Source organism: Aulonocara sp. 'chitande type north' Nkhata Bay, linkage group LG20 (assembly GCF_057382095.1).
Source record: "Aulonocara sp. 'chitande type north' Nkhata Bay isolate Kocher_YH1m ecotype deep benthic linkage group LG20, A_spYH_male_GT1.1, whole genome shotgun sequence".
NCBI classification, from domain to species: domain Eukaryota; kingdom Metazoa; phylum Chordata; class Actinopteri; order Cichliformes; family Cichlidae; genus Aulonocara; species Aulonocara sp. 'chitande type north' Nkhata Bay.
In genome coordinates, this window is record NC_141363.1 from 18,874,602 (window position 1) to 18,881,541 (window position 6,940).

The 6,940-nt window shown below is 44.4% G+C and overlaps 1 protein-coding gene across 1 annotated transcript in view; it reads right to left on the reverse strand.

Annotated features, from left to right (window-relative positions):
• Positions 1-6,940, reverse strand: part of LOC147305434 (uncharacterized) — a 479,902-nt gene that overhangs the window by 109,200 nt on the left and 363,762 nt on the right. The window lies entirely within an intron of this gene.

Consider the following 6,940-nt stretch of genomic DNA (forward strand, 5'->3'; position numbering starts at 1 on the left):
TTTCCTAAAAAAATCTCATAAGCTTTATCAATATTTTTTTCCTTATACAGCATCTCCCATTCTTGCTTGAGTAAATCACTTTTGAATGCGTTTATTGACTCTTCTGTTCTCACTCGTTTGTATTTTATTGTGTTTTGCTGTTTAACCTTCCTGTAATTGCTGTTATACACTATAAAAACAGGTAGATGATCACTGATGTCATTAATTAGGAGACCACTTATGGTTCTATTTTCTATTTCATTAGTAAATATATTGTCTATTAGGGTTGCCGACTGTGCTGTAATCCTGCTGGGCTTAGTGATCACTGGAAAAAGTCCCAAGCTATACATTGTATTAATAAATGATACAAACCACTGCAGCACAGTACCTGTAATACCTACAGCATGTTCTAATCGGTCTAATAGGATATTATGGTCGACAGTGTGCAGCATGCTTGAATGAAGGAGTCCAACAGAAGCAGCATCCACAGATGAGCATCCTGAGGATAAAGAACACAACTGTTTGAAAAGACTCGAGTAAAATACAGTCTGCTGGAGATGCAGACATGTGGAGGCATGCTAGGTTTCACTAAACTCCATCATTAATGACTGACTGCAGCAAAACAGGGATAGCCGAGAAACACAGTGAGTGAGGGAACACTGACAGAGGACAGCATCTAAAATCATTGACCGCCCTACATATCACCGCCTTTACCCAGGAGATCCCACTCAGACCCATTGTTAGAAGCATAAACTCAGCCACTTACATCTCGAAACACCTTGCTACCATCCTTGCTCCTCTCGTGGGGAACACCCCACACCACATCAAGAACTCCACCAACTTCACCGACAAGGTCCAGAAACTTACCCTGGATCCAGATGAAACCATGGTGTCGTTTGATGTAGTCTCTCTCTTCACTTGCATACCCACCACGGAGGCCGTGGAGACTGTCAGAAAACGACTACAAGAAGACAGCTCCTTGGAGGACAGGACCAACTTCACACCTGATCAGACCTGCACACTGTTAGACCTCTGCCTCACCACTACATACTTCAAATACAATGAAGGCTTTTACAGACAAAAACATGGCTGTGCCATGGGCTCCCCCGTGTCACCTATTGTAGCCAACCTTTACATGGAGGAAGTGGAAAGGAAGGCTCTTGGCTCTTTCAAAGGAAGAGTACCCAGCCACTGGATATGTAGACGACACCTGGGTCAAAATCAAGACACAAGAAGTGGAATCCTTCACTGCGCACATTAACGCTGTGGATAAAAACATCAAGTTCACCAGGGAAGACACAAAGGACGACTGTTTGCCTTTCCTGGACTGCGCTGTGCACATTGAAGAGAACAGCAACCTCAACATCGAAGTTTACCGGAAGCCCACACACACGGACCAGTACCTCCTGTTTGACTCCCATCACCCTCTGGAACACAAACTTGGAGTAATTAGGACCCTACACCACCGGGCAGAACATGTTCCCTCTAAGCCTGAAGGGAAAAAGAAGCAACACACACATGTAAAGGAAGCACTCAAAACCTGCGGCTATCCTAAATGGGCGTTCTTAAAGTCAGCAAAGAGGCACAGAAAAGAAGACCAGACACCAGCGAGGGAGGATAAGAAGGACAGACGCAACAACATTGTCATCCCCTATGTAGCCGGTGTATCAGAGAAACTCAGGAGAGTTTTCTCCAAGCATGACATCCCAGTGTATTTCAGACCCAGCAACACGCTCAGACACAAACTGGTTCACCTGAAAGACAAAACTCCAAAACACAGACTTAACAATGTGGTGTATGCTGTACAGTGCAGCGAGGAATGCTCAGACCTCTACATTGGAGAGACCAATCAGCCACTTCACAAGCGCATGGCACAACACAGAAGAGCCACCTCCACAGGACAAGACTCAGCAGTCCATCTGCATCTTAAGGTCAAAGGTGAGCTTTTTTCTTCAGGTAAAACTTTATCCGTCGCTTCGCTAATACAGCCCGTTAATGGTTTAACTGAATGTGCTGTCTGTGCAGACGGTCCGCAGCGTTCCTGTGAATCCCCTCAAACAGCAGCTGAGGAAACATCTCTGACCTTCTCCAAGTGGCTCGTGACAAGCAGTGTTTGCAGCATTCTCATCCTCATTGTGATCCTGAACTCTTTCCTACTACATGCTGAACGTGTCACAGCAGCCCGAGAGGCCGTGTGCTTTGAATTTCCATTATTATTAAATATTAAAATGTGGCTGCACAGCCTGTGTAAGTGTGATTTCTCTCAGTAATGGATTTAATGCATCTGCAAAATGAATGCAGCTGTGTGTGCGAGCCTTTAAATGCTCCCACGAGTGAACGATGACAGGCCGAAGGCTATTTGTCTTTAACGCACGTGCCTCTGCACAGTCGTGATGTTTAACTGCTGGGAAATCAAACCGTGTCCTCTGTGATACACGAGCCTGCTGAACAGAAACCGCTTCAAGCAAAACATGCTCTAAAATGATTGGCGAGCTGAAATCAGTTATCCATCTGTTACCAATGCCGAAGTCATGTAGCACCGCCATCGACCTGACACCGGGCGGCAGACGTGACCACGTCAGTCAGGACGTCCATCAGGAGCTTTGCCTTCAGGAGCAGATGGAGGTTTGGCTTTGGCTGCGTCTCCACAACACCACCTCTGCATGTGAATAAAGGATGAGCTGGGACTGACACACCTGTCTCACTGACTTCCCCAAACCTGCTTCATCCTGCAGCGTCGCCTCCTGCTGGTCATGAGAAACACTGCGCCTCACTGCACGACCACAATAACAAGGACAACACTGCAGTGAATGCACTAACTTAATATGTTCATGATGAACGCCTGTTTAGTCATCTGGATCCAGCTGAGCGCCCCCGTCAGGTGACCTGAGTGTGTTTTCTGCAGATGTGCTGCTTCAGGGTCGAGATTTGCCAAATGTTTCTGCGTCACTTGTGAAGCTTTAAAACCACGGGACGCCACTTTAAAGGAGGTTTTGAGTATCGCGGCTGCTTCCGTGCTGTCTCTGTTTGTGACTGAGTGCAGAACAGCCGTCAGCGCGAGTGGCTGAGGCAGTAAAATGTGTCACATGTGAGCATGGTTTAAAAATGCTCCCATCGCTGTGTGAGGGTCTAAAACAGTTTTTCTCTTCTTGGCATGATTTTTGTTCATATATTACAGATCAGCTGTAATCATGGGTGTTTATCTCAGAGGAAAAGAGCCAACACTGGACTGGATATTTAAACCTTTGTTGATTTAGCGTTCTCTTTTTTACTTTTCAATTTCAGAACAAAGAGCTCCATTAGCGCTTGAACGCTGGCCTGTTGGCAGACTTTTGTCTGAGTGTGTTTGGTGTCGTTGTCATTGAGAAAGTGAGCGCTGATGTGTTTTATGTTTCCGAGCAGCAGCTTCAGGGCACAGACTCACTAAGATTAATCTCTGCCATCGCACAAGTCATCCCAACATTTGCTCTCTGACTCTTATGGATGTTTCAATTCAATTCAATTCAATTCAATTTTATTTATATAGCGCCAAATCACAATAACATTCGCGTCAAGGCGCTTCATAGATACAGAGAAAAACCCAACAATCATATGACCCCCTATGAACAAGCACTTTGGTGACAGTGGGAAGGAAAAACTCCTTTTTAACAGGCTCAGAACCAGGCTCAGGGAGGGGCGGGGCCATCTGCTGTGATTGGTTGGGGTGAGAGAAGGGAGACAGGATAAAGACATGCTGTGGAAGAGAGACAGAGGTTAATAACAGATATGATTCAATGCAGAGAGGTCTGTTAACACATAGTGAGTGAAGAAGAAACACCCAATGCATCATGGGAAATCCCGGTAGCCTACATCTATTGCAGCATAACTAAGGGAGGATTTAGGGTCACCTGGTCCAGCCCTAACTATATGCTTTAGCAAAAAGGAAAGTTTGAAGCCTAATCTTTTTTTTTTCTTTTTTTTTTTGTCCCGTTTGGATCTTTAGCCATCAGAATTGTTGTCTTAAGGCCAAGAAAGATGCCAAGCGGATTTATTTTACCAAGTGGATCATCATGGCCTTGCCATATTGGTCCATTTGATTGACCTTTATTATAATTATGAATTTATTTTATTTTCAGTTGCTACAAACGGGACAGACATGACAGGGGGATAGGACAGGGAGAAAGAATGAAAGAAAGAGAGGGAGAGAAAGAAAACCAAAGGGGAGAAGAGACGGTGAGAAGGGGGGGAAGAAAGAAAGAAAAACAAACAAAACACCTGGATCACCTGTATGGAGAAAAAAAACAGAAGAGAAAGCAAACAACAAAGAGCAACATAATAAAAAAAACGGCACCATCACAATAAACTAGCTAGCAGTAGATATCAGTAGATACTAAATAATAAACGATGTTGTGCAGCACGCAAGATAGACAGCGCACAATGTGCTTTGAGGCAGCAGCCAAGAAAGCTGTAGTCCGCGTCTGTGAGTACCCGTGTGTACACCTGTGTGCATACCTGTGTGGATCAGCCTGCTTGTATTCCAAAGGTTTCTCCATGTAACGATCTGCTAGAGGGTGTGGGGGGGCCACAGCCCCGTCCACCAGGGCATGAAGCAGGTATGGAGGAGATCAAAACTCCAGACATCCAAAGCCCCCCAGAACACAAGAGACCAAGGAAGACCAACAGAGGGGCAGCCGCGCCACTGTCCCAGAAAGAGCTGAGGAGAGTCCCAGATGAGGGCTCACTCAGCAGCCGCGGAGCAGAAGCCAGGGGGAGTTGCAGTGACGCGCCCGTGAGCTCCGCCGGCAGCCAGCTGTGCCTGAGTGACCGAGCCCAAGGCCGAGAGGCCGGGGGCACCCCACCTCCGAAGTGGCCCGAACGAGCCCCAGGCTCCAGGCCCCGATAACGTGTGTGTGTGTGTGTGTGTGTGTGTGTGTGTGTGTGTGTGTGTGTGTGTGTGTGTGTGTGTGTGAATAAATGCATGAACTAGTTTTTCAGCGTCACACTGAGACAGGATGTTTCTAACTTTAGAGATGTTGCACAAATGGAAGAACGCAGTCTTACATATTTGTTTAATATGTGCGTTGAAGGACATGTCCTGGTCAAAAATGACTCCAAGGTTCCTCACAGTGTTACTGGAGGCCAAGGTAATGCCATCCAGAGTAAGAATCTGGTTAGATACCATATTTCTAAGATTTTCAGGGTCGAGTACAATAACCTCAGTTTGATCTGAATTAAGAAGCAGAAAGTTAGCGGCCATCCAGGTCTTTATGTCTTTAAGACATTCCTGCAGTTTAACTCATTGGTGTGTGTTATCTGGCTTCATGGACAGATAGAGCTGGGTGTCATCTGCATAGCAGTGTAAATGTATGCTATGTCTTCTAATGATGCTGCCTAAGGGAAGCATGTATAATGTAAACAGAATTGGTCCTAGCACTGAACCCTGTGGAACTCCATAATTAACCTCAGTGTGTGAAGAGGACTCTCAAATAAACCTCTGCAGATGATCTGTTAGCTGTTTGACAACTACTCTTTCAAGGATGTTTGATATAAAGGAAGGTTGGAGATTGGCCTATAATTAGCTAAGACTGCTGGGTCTAGAGATGCTTTTTGAGTAAAGGTGTAACTACAGCTAGCTTGAAGGCCTGTGGTACATAGCTGATTATTAGAGATAGGTTGATCATATTTAAGATCGAAGCATTAATTAATGGCAGGACTTCTTTGAGCAGTTTTGTACGAATGGGGTCTAAAAGACACGTTGATGGTTTGGAGGAAGTAATTATTGAAGTTAACTAAGAAAGATTAATTGGAGAAAAAGTGTCATGATCCTGGGTCTTTTGACCCAGCGTTTTAAGTTTGAGTTTATTTTGTTCATTAGGTTATCTAAGTTCATTTGTTTATTAGATTCCCCTTGTGTTTCCAACCCCTGTTAAGTCTCCCTTGTCTTTCATGTGCTTTATGTCTGTGTTTCTTATGTTGTCATATTTGCGTTTCATTATGTTTCCCATTTTATTTTGAAAGAGGTCCTGTGTTCCTGCACTTTGTTTTACTCTTCCCCTGTGGTGTTGTTATGTTCTTGTTGTGTCTACTGTGCCTTTCTGTTCCATGTTTCAGGTTCCTATGTTCTGTCTCCTCAGTCTGTTAAGTTCACATGTCTTGAGTTCCATCAGTGTTTCCTGTTTTACTTTCACAGTCTGTCCTATGTTAATGTTTCTAGTTTTGCTTCCCTTGTCTCGTCCTGCCTAATTACTCCCAGCTGTGCTCTCCTCCTGTGGCTCATTCCCCCTCGTTATCCCTCAGTGTATTTAAGCCCCATGTTTCTCTTTGTCAGTGTTGCGTCCTCCCTCATAGCTGTGTGATAGTTTCCCTGTGGCTCCTTGTGCTTTAGTTTTCCCAGTTTAGTTTAGTTTAGTTTTGTATTGTTTTTCGTGTCCCACTCCACGCCAGCAATTAAGCTGTGTTTTTTGAGTTTACCTTTTGACTCTGTGAGTTTGCTTTTGGGTCCTACTCTTGCCTGCACACAGCCGTATTGTGACAAAAAGAGTCTAACTTAACATCAATGGTACTAAGAGTAGCTGTAGATAATATTACATCTGTGGGATGATTATTGGTAACTTTTTTCTCTAATGATTAAAATTTTATTTGTGAAGAAGTTCATGAAGTCATTACTAGTTAACGCTAAAGGGATGGTTGGCTCTTTGGGTCTTTGGTTGATTAATAGGCTGGTGTGAAAAATTGCTGCCACACCTCCCCCTCGGCCTGTGCTTCGAGGTTTCTGGTAGTTAGAATGACTCGGGGGTGTTGATTCATTTAAACTAACATAATCATCCTGCTGCAACCAGGTTTCTGTAAGGCAGAGTAAATCAATTTGTTGATCAATTATTAAGTCATGTACTAACAGAGACTTGGAGGAGAGAGACCTAATATTTAATAATCCACATTTCACTGTTTTACTCTTTGGTTCAGATGTGGATACTGTATTGTT